This window comes from Lycium barbarum, chromosome 9 (assembly GCF_019175385.1).
Source record: "Lycium barbarum isolate Lr01 chromosome 9, ASM1917538v2, whole genome shotgun sequence".
Lineage (NCBI taxonomy): Eukaryota > Viridiplantae > Streptophyta > Magnoliopsida > Solanales > Solanaceae > Lycium > Lycium barbarum.
The window spans coordinates 45763088-45781458 of NC_083345.1; the positions used below are offsets into that span (position 1 = coordinate 45763088).

Sequence of the window (18371 nt, forward strand, 5' to 3'; positions counted from 1 at the left end):
TTGGTCTACATGGTCACTTGTATTCTATGTAGAGGCTTGTAGACATGTGCGTATAGTTAGACATTTCATAACCCTACCGGTTCATATTGTTGTATAATATTTTAGCAGCCTTGTCGGCTGGTGATGATGGACATAATTGTTGAAGATTATATAGAGATGTGTCTTTATCTTGTGATATATGTCCTTACGGATTATGATATCGATGAGCTACCCTTATGGTCCACCCAAAAATGATTATGAGATGTATGTCTAGAGGTGCTCGGTGTGTTAGCTTCGGGTGCCCGTCATGGCCCTCTAGTTGGGTTGTGCCACCATAACTAACTATAGTTGGACGTTTACACAAAAAGCTTAATAAACCAAACACCTACGAAATCCCTTCTTAAAAGAAATGTTGGTTTACAATATTTATATCAAAAGACAACGACTAAAACAACCTAGGACTTACGACATCTTTAGTCTTGGGATCTGTCCTTTGGAGTTATTTAGTCTTGACCCTGAAAGCTTAGAGAAAACAGTAGCAGCTGCTCTTTTCAACAATGAGAATAATATGTTTCAAGTGCTAGGTCAAACAAATGTCAACATGTTGTTTATATAGGGGGACCAGTGAGAGCAAGTGAGGTTCATGTGAGTGGCATGTGATATAGATAGAGACATTGCAATGATCCGTCGCAGTGATCCGTTTGTCTCGCTGTGGCTCTGCAAGTCGAAACAGTGTCACAACTTTACAGTTGTCACGTTCGTACAGTGCCCAGGGGACCTAATTAAGGACATGGTCCCTGATGCATATGTCGATCATCAAAACTCATAACTCATCACGGCCGGCCCCCAAGGGTGTGACGTAGACAACCTATCCTAGTGCAAGCATATTGGTGATTACTTCCACGGTTCGAACCCGTAGCCTAGGTCACATGGTGACAACTTTACGATGATATGTATTCTTTAAAATCAATTCGAAATAGTCACGCTAAAGTATATTGGTCAATATTTCATAATTAGAGTTGTATCATAGTTTAGCTAGCAAAGCGTCCTTAATCTCTCTCTTTTGTTAACAAAAATAAGTGATCATACTGTTTTTTATATTCCAGACATAGAGATGGATCAACCAACTCCAAAGGAGGAAACCATCACCTATAAAATCTTAACTGAACGTAAATCTTTTTTCTTTTTCATGAAACATATGTAGATCCTAATTCTCAATACAGTATGATCGCATCATCTAAAAGCAAATAAGTATTAATTAGTAGTATTGGTGCAATTTTTCCTTCATAGATTTATTCTCAGGGTAATGTTAGTAAACTTTTATTGGGTTTCTAAATACTTAAATTAGTTTTTAATTTCTTTTCAAAGTTTATATTAAACTGATTGCTTGCGTATTATATATATATATATATATCCGATGGGAAGCTAAGTAAAGGAGTAAATCAAGATGGCATTACCTTCTGCAAAAAACTCATCAATGAACTCCTAGTAAATGGTCACATTTCTCTCCTAGTGTACTTTATAAATAGTAACTCTTTTTTTTTTCCAATTTAACATGTCAATATTATTTTTGCTCTGAATTAACAACAGGCACACAACCTTTTGTCAAACTCTTCCATTGGGGTACACCACAAGCCCTTGAAGATGAGTATCTTGGCTTTCTAAGCCCTCGCATTGTGTAAGTGAATATCTCACTTACATTACCTAGACAATGCTTGGAACAATTAATTCACACTTTGATGTATATTCATAACTTTTTTATAAAAACGATAAATTATTAATTAAATAATAATTATATCGTTAGTAATAATAGACCTTGGTGAAAAAATGAGGGCCGCCAAAGGCCAATTTCTCTTATTAGCCTCAAGGCTCAATCACTAAAAAGAAATGGATTAAGGGTGTGTTTGGATGGAAGAAAAGATTTTTCACTTTCTGCCATTCTCCCATGTTTTGTTGATAAAAGTATTCTGAAAAATATTTTTTGTGTTATATCCCGTGTTTTCACACGTTTGGAAAGACTTGAATTATATTGGATTTTTGAGATATAAGGTCAAATTTGATATTTTGTTGAACATAGGAGTTATGCATGAAAGAATAGAATCATGGAAGTGTGGGACAAGGCTAAGGGAAATTTTGGAATTTTGGAAATTAGTGTCGGGAATTACAAAATATGATTCACAAGCTATTGGGCTCAAAAATTGAATTGAAATTGAGGCCCAAAATTAGGGACATGGCCCTTATGCTTATATTTGCATTTTTGACCGGCGATGTCTATTCCGCCGCGCAGTTTGGATCCGATATGACATTTTGATTTGTGCGACCGCTTAAGACATATTTTGATATAAACTATGTTTGATATGACTTTTATGAAATTCTGAAATAAGTTTGGATTTGGCAATGAATATGTAATTTGGTCTGGGTACCCAAGTAGGGTGCCAGTCGCGGTTGATTTCCTACTAAGTCAAGGTTCCTTTGTAACTTGGTATAGTTGTTTTGGAGTGGGGAGCATTAGAATCACCAAAGTGATCATATCTCCAAGTGAAGAAGACTTGAAGAAAAGGTAAGAATTTCTACCTTTTTATTGTGTTATGAAGTTTTGATTGTGTTGTAGTATATAGAAATGTGTTGATTGTATGGAAAAATGGAAGTTTGCAAAGTGGGTTTGGAATAAGGCTTGTAGCCGTGGGTGTGTGTGGTGTTGTGTGGTGATAATGTGTTGAATTTATGTTACATTATAGTTGTGATTGTGATGAAATGCATATGAGAATTGAAAGTTGGATGAATTTAGTTGATATGGAAAAATAAGCATATGGCCGTAGGGTGTGCTTGATTTGGGATAGAAATGAATTAAGTTGTTTAGTGTGTTAGAGTGTTGTTGTGATGTTTGTAATGTAAATGAAGTTAGAATGATATAAGTTTGTATTGAATTGGAATGTCGAAACTTATGTCATTTCAGTATGATTTTCTGACATTAAGGAAATAAAGTTGTTTGGTTGTTAATTGGGATGATCATTGATGAATTTGGAAGTTGGAAACATGTTATGAAGTTGTATGCCAAAGATTTGGTGTTTTGCATAAGTTATGACTTTGACGGAAAGTTGTATATCATGTATATCGAGTGTATAACTTGAGGAACGATATGAAATGTTTCTAGAACTATATGGTGATGATTTTGATTGTTGATGAATGTGAAATTATTGATATTAGTGAAAGTTTGGGTTAGAATGAAGGTTATGTCAACTTGTGAGAAAAATGACTAGTTGAAGGATATTTGTGTTTTTAATGTTCATTGTTGATATTGATGTTGTCGTTTGGGTTGTTGTTGATGATTTATAGCCGAGTTGAATTCTCGGGGTGCCATATGTATACGGGAAGTGCTGCCGAAATTTCGGTAGCCAAATATGCATTAAGTTGAAACTTCGGTATTCATAGCTTACAATTGGTAAACTTGACCAATTGCAGTTTTTCGACGAAACGGAAAGTGAGTTTGGAAAGGCGTAAGGAGCGTGAAAGGTATGTAAAGCAACCTCAATTCTTCCCTTGGCATGCCCTTAGTGTGTTAGGGTCGGATCCGGGCCTCGAAGGACCTCTTGGCCCTCGGAATCCGCAAGAGAAAATCTCAGTTTTTCCTTCAGTGGAATTGAACCACTTTAGTATGCTTTTCCGGAAAATTATGCAACTTTGCTCCAAATTACTTGGAAAGTCATACAATGTTTGTAGAACCTTTTTAAGTGATACTATAAGCTTAGAGGGCACAGTTTGAGCCCGTCGCCTTATTTGTCCCGAGGCGGGCCCACTATTCCCGGTTTTGCCCTTAATGTGCTAAAGCTTCCTTTTTAAGCGATTTTTGAAAGAAATGTTTTGAATACCCTACTAATCGCATAACGAATATTGTTTTAAATATTCTATTAAATCTTATAAATTATTTTGACACTCGGAATGACTTCAGGGAGGTTATATTTCTGTAATTTATTATGATACCTGAAATGCATCTATTATGATTCCGTCCGACTTCATTGGATTTGTTTATCTTTGATATGCCTCTTCGAGTCTTTGAAAACAATTATGGTATTTTTAAATTGCATTAGTCTCTCACTACTCCATTCGTGGATGCCCCAATGTTTCCCACACTGAGCCCGGGCCAGGATATGTTGTCAAGCGTGATTCTCTGCATTGTTCGCCGCGTCCCGATGTGAGGGGGCAGGTATACGCGTACATGGGTCTGTGGAGTATGATGTGCCATGTCCGCCTATTCTGACCTGATCTGTTATGGCCATTTTGATATGACATTTTATGATACGGGGCCACGCCCCTTTTTCTGATTCCTCTGTATAGTGGCACCAGCGTCGGGAGGGTGGCCACGTTCTGTCTGCCGAGTTTCGCGGCAGGGACCGGATATGATATGACATATGTTTCTGTACACATTCTGTCTGTTTTGGAAATATGCATTTGACACTCTCGATTTTGTACTCATTTTCTGTAACCATTATGATTTGACTTCTGTGATTCCGCTTTACATATTCAGTACATATTTCATACTGACCCCCTTTCTTCGGGGGCTGCGTTTTCATGCCGCGCAGGTACAGACGACAGGTTCGCTGATCCACACGTTTAGGATCCGATTTCTGTTATTTTGGGGCGCTCTCTTCTTCAGAGCCCATCTTTTGGTACAGTCTGTCACTGCTATCTGGATATGTACATTGTTCTCGGTATGACGGGGCCCTGTCCCGTCTTATGATTATGATATGCTCTGTAGAGGTCTGTGGATATATCTGTGTGGGTTCTGTACATATGTTTGGGATACTTTGTTCTATGATGGCCTTATCGGCCTATGTGTGCCAAGTCTGTTTTTTTATGCTAAATTCGGTAGCGTCCACTAATATTATTATTATATTATTTTGTTAATATGCTAATTTGGGTATTGGGTACGTATAGGTGCCCAGCTAGGGCACTGGTCGCGGCCCACGGGGTTGGGTCGTGACAAAAGTGGTATCAGAGCGGTTCGTCCTCGGAATGTCCACAGACCGTGTCTAGTAGAGTCTTGATTATCGGTGTGTTGTGCACCACACCTATAAACAGGAGGCTACAGGGCATTTAGGATACTACCCTTCTTTCTGTCTTAGATCGTGCGATAGAGCTGTGTTATCAGGATGTCCCCTCCCTAACGAGTGGCTATATTTGCAAATATGCCTCCAAAAAAGGCAACAGCGGCCCAAAAGGCCAAGTCAGCAGCCTTGGGAGAGACTAGCCGGGTCCAGAGGATTACCAGGGCCCAGGCACATATTGCTCTGGAGACTTTGCCCCAGACAGAGGGTTCTTCTACACCGCCACTCGTGGAGGAGATTGGGGCGGCCGCAGCCGCAGATCGGGGGGCGGCTCCACTGCCAGCTCCCGCAGTTCCAGTACCTGAGCCTCCATCTCCACGGCCAGGCACTGAGGATCAGTCTATGAGGGAGGCAGTCCAGTTGCTGACTAGACTTGTGGCAGGGCAGGTTCAGGGGCATGGACTGGGAGGTGACCGGGCAGTCAGACGTGATAGTTCGAGAGCCCGTGAGTTTTTGACTTGTAGTCCTCCAGAATTCTTCGGGACAAAGCCCGAGGAGGATCCTGAGGAGTTTATCAGGAAGATGCGACGCACTCTAGATTTGATTAATGCTTCCGAGACAAAGTCAGTCGCGTTAGCTTCGTACTGGTTATATGATGTGGCGGCAAACTGGTACGAGTCATGGGGGCTATCCAGAGGGGACGGCGCTCCCCCAGCAGTTTGGGGCGAGTTTTCTCAGGCATTTCTTGGACATTTTCTGCCCCCAGAGTTGCGACGAGCCAGATCTGATAGATTCTTATTATTGCGGCAGAAGGGCCGCAGTGTCCGGGACTATAGTTTGGAGTTTGATTCCTTGGCCCGATATGCACCTACTGTGGTGGCTACTATAGCGGACCGGATGCACAGATATATTATGGGGTTGGATCGGTATTTTGTTGATAGCTGCTTAGTATTGGCTGCTCAGCCCGGTATGGACATTGCCCGTATTCAGGCCCACGCCCAGGGCATGGAGGATCGGGGCAGAGGAGGACATCAGCCTGATAGGGGCCAGGATCGGAGACAGCCCAAGAGGGCCAGGTCATCTGGAGATTTTCGGGGCAGACAACCCCAACAGCCGCAGCAGCCTAGCAGATTTTCATCTCAGCCGGCGCAGAGCGCGCCTCCCCAGCCTACAGGTCGCAGGTTCGATAGCCCAGGGTATTCAGGAGCGGGACAGAGCTCCAGGGCTTCAGGTTCGCGGACAGATAGGGGTTCTGGTCAGATGAGGCCACCCAGGGTTCAGTGTTCTCTTTGTGGCAGATATCATCCGGGAGAGTGCTACAGGGCCACCGGTGCATGCTTTTCTTGTGGTCGTCAGGGCCATTCTGTGAGAGATTGCCCGTATAAGGGTAGTTCGGGTGGTGCAGCGCAGCCTACCGGATCAGCCGCTGGGTCTTCATCTTCGTCAGTGGCTATGCGCCCTACGGGGCAGGGTTTTCCAGCACCGGCGGGTCGCGGCAGAGGCCGTGGTGGAGCTTCTGGTATTAGCGGTCCTTCGAACCTCATTTATGCTTTGGCCAGCCGCCAGGATCAGGAGGCATCTCCTAATGTCGTTACAGGTACTTTATTGGTCTTCTCTCGGTCTGTGTATGCACTAATTGATCCAGGTTCGACTTTATCATATATTTCACCCCTTGTTGCTGGTAGAATTGGTATTATGTCTGAACCTATAGAGCCATTTGAGGTAGCCACACCGATAGGGGACTTTATTGTAGCGAAACAGGTTTATAAAGACTGTTCTGTGTTTGTATGTAGCCGAGATACTAAGGCAGATCTGGTAGAGTTAGATATGACTGAATTTGATGTTATTATGGGTATGGATTGGCTAGCTTCCTGTTACGCTAATGTTGACGGCCAGAATAAGGTGGTTCGCTTCCAGTTTCCGGGGGAGCCAGTTATAGAATGGACTGGTAATACAGCATCGCCGAAGGGTAAGTTTATTTCGTACCTTAAGGCGAAGATAATGATCAGAAAGGGTTATATCTATCATCTGGTGTGGGTGCAAGACTTGGGAGCAGAGATGCCGACACTTCAGTCAGTCCCCGTGGTTAATGAGTTTCCAGATGTTTTCCCCGACGAGCTTCCAGGTCTTCCTCCAGAGCGGGAGATAGACTTCTCTATTGACTTACTCCCAGACACTCAGCCTATCTCTATTCCTCCGTACAGAATGGTGTCTCCAGAATTAAAGGAGTTGAAGGAGCAGCTGAAAGATTTGCTGGATAAGGGTTTCATCAGACCCAGTACTTCGCCTTGGGGAGCCCCGGTATTATTTGTGCGTAAGAAAGACGGGTCGCTGCGTATGTGTATTGATTATCGGCAGCTGAATAAGGTAACTATAAAGAATAAATACCCCCTCCCCAGGATTGATGATTTGTTTGATCAGCTGCAGGGCGCTAAGTGTTTTTCGAAGATAGATCTTCGATCCGGCTACCACCAGGTACGAGTACGAGAGGCCGATATCCCTAAGACAGCTTTCCGGACCCGATATGGGCATTATGAATTCAGGGTTATGTCTTTTGGGCTTACTAATGCCCCTGCAGTATTCATGGATTTGATGAACCGGGTATTCAGGCCATTCTTGGATATGTTCGCAATTGTATTCATTGATGATATCCTGGTTTATTCTCGGTCCGAGGCGGAGCACGCAGATCATCTGAGATCGGTATTAGGGGTACTCCGGTATCAGAAATTATATGCAAAATTTTCTAAGTGTGAATTCTGGCTGTCTTCAGTGGCTTTCTTGGGGCATATTATTGCAGCTGATGGTTTCCGGGTGGACACACAGAAGATTGAGGCCGTGAAGAATTGGCCCAGACCTACGACGCCCACAGAGGTACGCAGTTTCCTGGGGCTAGCAGGTTATTACAGGAGGTTTGTGGAGAAGTTTGCTTCGATTTCAGCGCCTTTGACAAGGCTGACTCAGAAGGGAGCTAAGTTCCAGTGGTCTGACGCTTGTGAACGGAGCTTCCAGTTGCTGAAAGAGAAGCTAACTACAGCCCCAGTTCTGACTCTTCCAGAGGGACCGAACGGGTACGTTATTTATTGTGACGCTTCTGGTATGGGGTTAGGTTGTGTATTGATGCAGCACGGCAGAGTTATAGCGTATGCTTCCCGGCAGCTCAAAAAACATGAAAAGAATTATCCTACCCACGATCTGGAGCTCGCAGCGGTGATTCATGCTCTGAAGATATGGAGACACTATTTATATGGCGTTCATGTGGATATCTATACTGATCATAAGAGTCTCTAGTATATTTTCAGACAGAGAGAGCTTAATTTGCGGCAGCGGAGGTGGGTGGAGCTTCTGAAAGATTATGACGTGGATATTTTGTATCATCCGGGTAAGGCTAACGTTGTTGCAGATGCGCTCATTCGGAAGTCTATAGGCAGTTTGGCCGATCTACAGCCAGACATGAGAGAGATAGCCCGTGATATTCAGCAGTTGGCTAGTCTCGGGGTTCGCCTGGCCGATTCTGGAGATACCCAGATTTCTGTTCGAGGGGTTTCTGAGTCATCCATCAGGAACGATATTAAAAGGCGTCAATACGAAGATCCTGTCTTAGCTCGGTACAGAGACACAACCTATGATAAGGAGAGGACTCCGTTCGAGTTTTCACCGGACGGCACTTTGTTATACAGAGGCAGGTTGTGTGTACCTGATATTGCAGGCCTTCGGCAGCAGGTTATGAGCGAGGCACATTATGCTCGCTATTCGGTCCATCCTGGGTCTACGAAGATGTACTATGATCTTCGATGCTTATACTGGTGGGACGGTATGAAGCGGGATGTTGCAGAGTTCGTCGCCCAGTGCCCTAATTGTCGGCAGGTCAAGATTGAGCATCAGAAGCCGGATGGACTATTGCAGGAGATGGAAATCCCGACTTGGAAGTGGGAGGTTATTAATATGGATTTCATTACAGGTTTGCCTCGCACTCCACGGAAGTACGATTCCATCTGGGTCGTTGTGGATAGGCTGACGAAATCAGCCCACTTCCTTCCCGTCAGGACTACTTATTCCGCCGAGGATTATACCAGGCTCTATATTAAGGAGATTGTGAAGCTTCACGGAGTTCCTCTATCTATTATTTCTGACAGAGGCGCCCAGTTTACGGCGCATTTCTGGAGGTCTTTTCAGGAGGGTCTAGGGACTCAGGTGAGTCTGAGCACAGCTTTTCATCCTCAGAGCGACGGACAGGCCGAGCGCACTATACAGACGCTGGAGGATATATTGCGGGCCTGCGTTATTGATTTCATAGGCAGCTGGGATGATCACTTGCCGTTGATTGAGTTTGCATATAATAACAGTTACCATTCCAGCATCCAGATGGCTCCATACGAGGCTTTATATGGCAGGAAATGCAGGTCGCCGATCGGCTGGTTTGATATTGGCGAGACAGAGTTGATTGGCCCAGATATGGTCCAGCAGGCCGTTGACAAGGTGAAACTTATTCGAGAGCGACTGTTAGCAGCCCAGAGTCGACAGAAGTCATACGCGGATAAACGGCGTCGACCGTTGGAGTTTCAGGTAGGCGATTGGGTATTTCTGAAGGTATCGCCTATGAAAGGCGTGATGCGGTTCGGCAGAAAGGGTAAGCTCAGTCCGCGTTATATTGGGCCTTATCAGATTGTTCGGAAGGTTGGAAATGTCGCCTATGAGTTAGATTTGCCATCTGATTTGGAAGCGGTACCTCCGGTATTCCATGTCTCTATGCTCCGCAAATGCATTGGTGACCCTTCCAGAATATTCCCTGCGGATGATATTCAGGTGTCGGAGCAACTATCGTACGAGGAGCAACCCGTATCTATTTTGGATCGTCAGGTATGGAGGCTCCGGAATAAAGATGTAGCCTCTGTTAAGGTACTGTGGCGGAACGATAATAGGGAGGAAATGACGTGGGAGGCCGAAGGGGAAATGAAGAAGAAATATCCTCAATTGTTCCCTATGTCCACAGGTAACCTTAAATCCCTGCTTAATTTCATTTCAATACCAATCGTATGTCCTATGTGTTGTTTATAATCAGAAACTCCCCCAAAGTATTTTCCAACCCTATAAGATTAATTTTACATTCGAGGACGAATGTTCTAAAGGGGGGGAGGATGTTATATCCCGTGTTTTCACACGTTTGGAAAGACTTGAATTATATTGGATTTTTGAGATATAAGGTCAAATTTGATATTTTGTTGAACATAGGAGTTATGCATGAAAGAATAGAATCATGAAAGTGTGGGACAAGGCTAAGGGCAATTTTGGAATTTTGGAAATTAGTGTCGGGAATTACAAAATATGATTCACAAGCTATTGGGCTCAAAAATTGAATTGAAATTGAGGCCCAAAATTAGGGACATGGCTGGCCAACATGGCCTTGGCCCAAGTCCAATTAATTAGTCATGTGCATGGTCATGTGACAAATTAATCAAAGATGCCTAAGTCTTCATTATATGCATTAGAACATTCAAGAAAGCTAAGCAAGAAAGAAGCAAAAATAAGAGCAAAAACAAAGAGGGTTTCGGGTTTGGCTAAGAAAATTAGCCATCAAAAATATTGCTTCAAAAATTTATTTCTTGTTGATTTCCTACTAAGTCAAGGTTCCTTTGTAACTTGGTATAGTTGTTTTGGAGTGGGGAGCATTAGAATCACCAAAGTGATCATATCTCCAAGTGAAGAAGACTTGAAGAAAAGGTAAGAATTTCTACCTTTTTATTGTGTTATGAAGTTTTGATTGTGTTGTAGTATATAGAAATGTGTTGATTGTATGGAAAAATGGAAGTTTGCAAAGTGGGTTTGGAATAAGGCTTGTAGCCGTGGGTGTGTGTGGTGTTGTGTGGTGATAATGTGTTGAATTTATGTTACATTCTAGTTGTGATTGTGATGAAATGCATATGGGAATTGAAAGTTGGATGAATTTAGTTGATATGGAAAAATAAGCATATGGCCGTAGGGTGTGCTTGATTTGGGATAGAAATGAATTAAGTTGTTTAGTGTGTTAGAGTGTTGTTGTGATGTTTGTAATGTAAATGAAGTTAGAATGATATAAGTTTGTATTGAATTGGAATGTAGAAACTTATGTCGTTTCAGTATGATTTTCCGACATTAAGGAAATAAAGTTGTTTGGTTGTTAATTGTGATGATCATTGATGAATTTGGAAGTTGGAAACATGTTATGAAGTTGTATGCCAAAGATTTAGTGTTTTGCATAAGTTATGACTTTGACGGAAAGTTGTATATCATGTATATCGAGTGTATAACTTGAGGAAAACGATATGAAATGTTTCTAGAACTGTATGGTGATGATTTTGATTGTTGATGAATGTGAAATTATTGATATTAGTGAAAGTTTGGGTTAGAATGAAGGTTATGTCAACTTGTGAGAAAAATGACTAGTTGAGGGATATTTGTGTTTTTAATGTTCATTGTTGATATTGATGTTGTCGTTTGGGTTGTTGTTGATGATTTATAGCCGAGTTGAATTCTCGGGGTGCCATATGTATAGGGGAAGTGCTGCCGAAATTTCGGTAGCCAAATATGCATTAAGTTGAAACTTTGGTATTCATAGCTTACAATTGGTAAACTTGACCAATTGCAGTGTTTCGACGAAACGGGAAGTGAGTTTGGAAAGGCGTAAGGAGCGTGAAAGGTATGTAAAGCAACCTCAATTCTTCCCTTGGCATGCCCTTAGTGTGTTAGGGTCGGATCCGGGCCTCGAAGGACCTCTTGGCCCTCGGAATCCGCAAGAGAAAATCTCAGTTTTTCCTTCAGTGGAATTGAACCACTTTAGTATGCTTTTCCGGAAAATTATGCAACTTTGCTCCAAATTACTTGGAAAGTCATACAATGTTTGTAGAACCTTTTTAAGTGATACTATAAGCTTAGAGGGCACAGTTTGAGCCTGTCGCCTTATTTGTCCCGAGGCGGGCCCACTATTCCCGGTTTTGCCCTTAATGTGCTAAAGCTTCCTTTTTAAGCGATTTTTGAAAGAAATGTTTTGAATACCCTACTAATCGCATAACGAATATTGTTTTAAATATTCTATTAAATCTTATAAATTATTTTGACACTCGGAATGACTTCAGGGAGGTTATATTTCTGTAATTTATTATGATACCTGAAATGCATCTATTATGATTCCGTCCGACTTCATTGGATTTGTTTATCTTTGATATGCCTCTTCGAGTCTTTGAAAACAATTATGGTATTTTTAAATTGCATTAGTCTCTCACTACTCCATTCGTGGATGCCCCAATGTTTCCCACACTGAGCCCGGGCCAGGATATGTTGTCAAGCGTGATTCTCTGCATTGTTCGCCGCGTCCCGATGTGAGGGGGCAGGTATACGCGTACATGGGTCTGTGGAGTATGATGTGCCATGTCCGCCTATTCTGATCTGATCTGTTATGGCCATTTTGATATGACATTTTATGATACGGGGCCACGCCCCTTTTTCGGATTCCTCTGTATAGTGGCACCAGCGTCGGGAGGGTGGCCACGTTCTGTCTGCCGAGTTCCGCGGCAGGGACCGGATATGATATGACATATGTTTTTGTACACATTCTGTCTGTTTTGGAAATATGCATTTGACACTCTCGATTTTGTACTCATTTTCTGTAACCATTATGATTTGACTTCTGTGATTCCGCTTTACATATTCAGTACATATTTCATACTGACCCCCTTTCTTCGGGGGCTGCGTTTTCATGCCGCGTAGGTACAGACGACAGGTTCGCTGATCCACACATTTAGGATCCCATTTCTGTTATTTTGGGGCGCTCTCTTCTTCAGAGCCCATCTTTTGGTACAGTCTGTCACTGCTATCTGGATGTGTACATTGTTCTGGGTATGACGGGGCCCTGTCCCGTCTTATGATTATGATATGTTCTGTAGAGGTCTGTGGATATATCTGTGTGGGTTCTGTACATATGTTTGGGATACTTTGTTCTATGATGGCCTTATCGGCCTATGTGTGCCAAGTCTGTTTTTTTATGCTAAATTCTGTAGCGTCCACTAATATTATTATTATATTATTTTGTTAATATGCTAATTTGGGTATCGGGTACGTATAGGTGCCCAGCTAGGGCACTGGTCGCGGCCCACGGGGTTGGGTCGTGATATTTTGTAGGAAAATAAATTAAAGTCCATGAAAAACATAAAAATGACTTTTCTAATGAGAGTAGAGAAAACAAGTTCCGTAAGTGGCATTCCATGCTATTTGTTTCCTCCAATAGTCCACCGACCCCCACCGGCTCTATCCCCACTCAACCTGATCCCTACCCCACTGCCATCCCGCAGCCCCCAACCCTAATTCCATTGCAACGTACATAACAAGATCTAGAGAGAAGAAGTAGGGAAGAAAAATTCTATATCAAAAATCAGTTACAAAATGGAGTCGGTTAACCAAAGCTAATGAACTCCCATCCAACTATTTATATACATTGATAATCGTCTTACGTCCTAGCTAATTATGGTATTAACCTTCTAATAAAAGAGTTATATTAACATAATTACACAACTTATACACAATGTCTTTACTAAGGCACTTTTGTACTACATTATAGTAACTCTTCTACAAAAATTGATAATCATTTATTTACAGGAGCGATTTTCGCAGCTATGCTGACCTTTGCTTCAAAGAATTTGGCCACAAGGTGCTATAGACAACGATCAATGAGCCATCGACTTATGCCTCTAATGGCTACGACACAGGCATGTATGCACCAGGACGATGTTCCGCGTGGATGAACAATTGTTGCTTTGGAGGGAATTCTGCAACTGAGCCTTATATAGTTGTCCATCACATGTTTCTTGCTCATGCAGAAGAAGCTATATTGTATAGAAGAAAATACAAGGTAAATGAAGGAGTCCTTTCCTATTTTCTCTTTTTATGGTCATATTGTATATGGGGAAAACCGAGGGCAAAGGTATCCTCGGTTCCTGACAAGAAATTTATGATCACAATGGTCGCTGCTGGATCGGACGAATCCCAATTGGGGTCAAGGTCAAGTGTTGGTTAGTAGCAAGATCGAGCGCATCTCATCTCGAGTCACTGAGTTAGGTTGGAACTGAATATCGAGATCGGATGAGAAGGCGGTTAACGATGATTAATGAGGGTCCGAAATATCTGCCATTAGTCGGATATGGCGGCGCCGATTTCACTTGTCAGTTACAGAAGATTTTGTACCTTATTTAGACTTGTGCTAGGGTTAGGACTCCTCTACTATATAAAGAGGAGGCCCCTTTTACTTTGGGCGGTTCTTTTAGACGGACCAAACATTCTAAGCAATATAATCTGATTCCAAGTGTTTGTCGATCTCTCTAAGAATTCTGCAATTGTTCATTCATTGACCACTGTAACACGAGCTCGGTTCCGAGGACCCGAGCCAACTGATCGGTTGTTCCCTAGGACCAATCATTGTTTTATCGTGGATTGATTGTTCTAACTCGGTTTTACACTATTACTTATTGTTTTATAATTATTCGTATTAAATTAGACCGCATATCCTTTGAACCGCGTACAAATTTAATTGTTATCCATTTTAAGGGTAAATAGTTTGGCGCCCACCGTGGGGCCTAGGATAATAGTGGTGGTTTTATACGAATTTTGATAACACACATATTTTACGCTTGCTCTTTGAAGTTTGATTACAGGACTATTCAACATGTCAGACTCCCACTCTGTTAACTTTCATGCTGAATCAAGCCACCACGAGGAAAACGATAACGGGGTGCCTAACAACGACGTTCTCCCAGTTGATCCAAATGAAACCGATCCTCACTCTCAAAACGCTATGAACACTGACCGGTCATTGGTGCATGACACACATGCAGATGGAGGCAACGGAACCACATTGCAACAACTTAGGAATCAAGCTATGGCACAATTGCAGGCCCAACAAGCAGTTATAGCTCAATTACAAAACTAGAATCGAGCACCCAACGCTGTTCTGTCGGAACAGACCGAGAAAATCTCCCTGAGGGAGGAAAGGACCATTACTGAGACCAACGGGAACGGGCCCGGGCAAACCGCTGAACTGATGAGAAAACTCGAAGAGCGGAGCAAACCGAGTAGAGGAAAATGATAAGAAAGTGGAAACTTATAATTTGAGGGTCGATCAAATCCCAGGAGCACCTCCGGCATTGAAGGGACTGGACTCCAAGAAGTTTATTCAGATGCCTTTCCCCCTAAGCGTTGCACCGAAGCCCATCCCGAAGAGATTTCGAGTGCCCGATATTCCCAAATACAATGGGACCACTGACCCAAATGAGCAGGTGACCGCGTACACATGCACTGTCAAGGGCAACGACCTCACAAAGGACGAGATAGAGTAAGTGCTGCTCAAGAAATTCAGGGAGACCTTGTCAAAGGGAGCGATGCTATGGTATCACAATTTACCCGAACATTCTATTGATTCTTTTGCTATGCTTGCAGATGCCTTTGTCAAAGATCATGCTAGAGCCATAAAAGTGGAAACAAGGAAATCAAACCTGTTCAATGTCAAACAGCGGGAGAATAAGACACTCAGAGAGTTTGTGGCCCGATTTCAAATGGAACGTATAGATCTACCACCGGTACAAGAAGATTGGCCCGTTCAAGAAGTCACTCAGGGACTCAGCCCGAGAAGTTCGATCACATCTCTAGAATTAAAGAAATATTTGGTGGAGAACCCAGCAATCGCAGGGGCCGATGTACACAATAGATACCAGCCAAAAATCAGGGTCGAGGAAGATCAATTTCTGAGGAATGCATCGAGATTGTTATGACCGTTCAGAGAAAATGATCAATCGAGGAGGGCGACAGATCGAGAATCAAGACAATCTAGTGATAGGTATCAGCCTTATCCACCCGATCGAAGAGGCCACGAACGAGATAACAGCTTTACCAGGAACGGTAGAAGGAACGACCGCGGTCCTAGCAATCGGGGACTGATTAATAAGAATGGTTCCAAAAATTATCGGGAAACAAAGATACCCCGAGAATATCATAATAAAGTTTCAATATAGATGTAGCAGGCATAACAGCGGCTCTAGGTCGCATTAGAGAGACAAGGTGGTCGAGGCCTCTAAAGTACGACCCGGATCGAAGAGATAAAAGCTTAATTTGCAAGTTCTATGGTACTCACGGGCATAGAAACGAAGATTGTCGGCAACTAAGGGAGGAAGTCGCTCGGTTTTTTAATTTGGGGCATCTTCGAGAATTTCTAAGTGAACGAGCTAAGACTCACTTCAAAAACAAGGATGCCAACAAGCAGGTCGAACAGGAAAAACCTCAACATGTGATTAACATGATCATTGGGGAGAGGACATTCCCTAGGAACCAATACTGAAGCGCACTAAAGTCTCCATCACAAGAGAAAAGCGAACTCAGAATTATGATCCCGAGGGTGTCATCTCGTTCAGCGATGAGAACATAGAAGACGTCGTTCAGCCTTACACACTGGTAATATCTGTACTTGTCAATAAATTTCGAATTAAACGTGTGTTAGTTGATCCAGGTAGCTCGGCTAATATTATTCGATGGAAAGTCGTCAAACAGCTGGGATTGTTAGACCAAATCGAGCCAGCAGTCCGAGTACTTAACGGATTTAACATGGCATGCGAAACGATGAAGGGAGAAATCACCTTGCCAGTGAACACATCGGGAACCACACAACAGACTAAGTTCTATGTGATCGAAGGTGACATGGGATACAATGCCTTGTTTGGAAGACCGTGTATACATAACATGAGGGAAGTACCCTCAACTATGCACTAAGTGCTGAAATTCCCCACCCCAGAGGGAATTAAGACGGTCCGTAGTGAGCAACAAGCTGCAAAAGAAATGTTCACGGTTTAGGAAGCGGTTCCGACCCCAAGGCCTTTGATACTGAAAGATGGGAAGTCGACCAAGGGAAAAAACGCTAAATAGCAATCACAGGCCCCAATCCCGGTGGCCTCAGAAGGTCGGGAGGAGTATGCTAAAGACGAGCAAACTGATTATAAGGTTCCGAGATCCTTTGTGGCACCCGATGAATCAGACGCTACTAAGTCCACGATAGAGGAGCTAGAACAATTCATACTATTCGTGCATCTACCGGAGAAGAAGGTATACCTGGGCACGGGGTTAACCTCCGAGCTCAGGGAAAAATTCATTGAATTTCTTAAGACTAACGCCGATTGCTTTGCTTGGTCCATTTAGATATGACAGGTGTCCCACCGGAGGTGACAACTTATAGGCTGAGCTTGTATTAGAATTATCACCCGGTCAAACAAAAAAGGAGGCTGCAGTCTGAGATCAAACATTCATCAAGGACAAGGTATCTAAACTCTTAAAAATATGGTCCATTCGGGAAGTTAAATGGCCGGATTGGTTAGCCAATGTAGTGGTTGTGCCTAAAAAGAGAAATAAATTCAGAATGTATATAAGGATTTGAATAAGGCATGCCCAAAGGATTCATTTCCTTTGCCTACCATCAACCGAATGATCGACGCAACGGTAGCGCACGACATGTAAAGTTTTCTCAATGCTTACTTTGGTTACAATCAAATACACATGAATCCATAGGATCAAGAGAAAACCTCTTTCACAACCAGGTTCGGTATGCACTGTTACTGTCACGACCCAGCTAGGGGCCGCGACGGGTGCCCGGGGCTAACCACCGAGCACCGCTCATGCTATTACTTCTTAGACTCATTCAACCATCATTTATCGATTTCATGCTCATTTTACAAAAGAAACTGCTTTTCATTACAAAACATAATGCTTTTATAAAATAACATATATCAATGTATTTACACAATATCCATGTCATGAAACCACATAACCCACATTGAGTATCTATGAGCCTCTATTGGATTACACATACAATTGTACACAAAAGATTCATCATGAGCACCTCCGGAACAGGGGAGTGCTTTCAGTGAGCTAACAACTTCTAAGAGTCCGGAGCAATGTCTTCTCCCTGTCTACCAGTGGGTATGAACACATCGTCCAAACAAAATGGACGTCAGTACGAACATTGTACTGAGTATGTAAGGCAGGAATGAAATGAACAATGTCGTAGAAGCATCATGAATCATAAGAAAAGATATAACCTGCTTGAATGTTATAAACAACATACTTTTTACATATATCATATTTTACATCATCATAGTATATGTTTTGTCACATCCCATATATAATCACATTCATCATCACATACATCATCACATACTTCATCACGTAAATCGTCACATCGTACTCCGCATCATTACCCGCGACCGGGTAATCCTCATATGCCGGCCACTAGTCGTGATCATGCCCGGCCCTCTAGGCTCGGTGTAAACATAGCAGCCCGCATTA

The 18371-nt window shown here is 42.7% G+C and overlaps 1 pseudogene; it reads left to right on the top strand.

The window, feature by feature from the left end:
• Positions 1-388: 388 nt before the first annotated feature.
• LOC132611911 (beta-glucosidase 12-like) overlaps positions 389-18371 on the top strand; it is a 55866-nt pseudogene continuing 37883 nt past the window's right edge.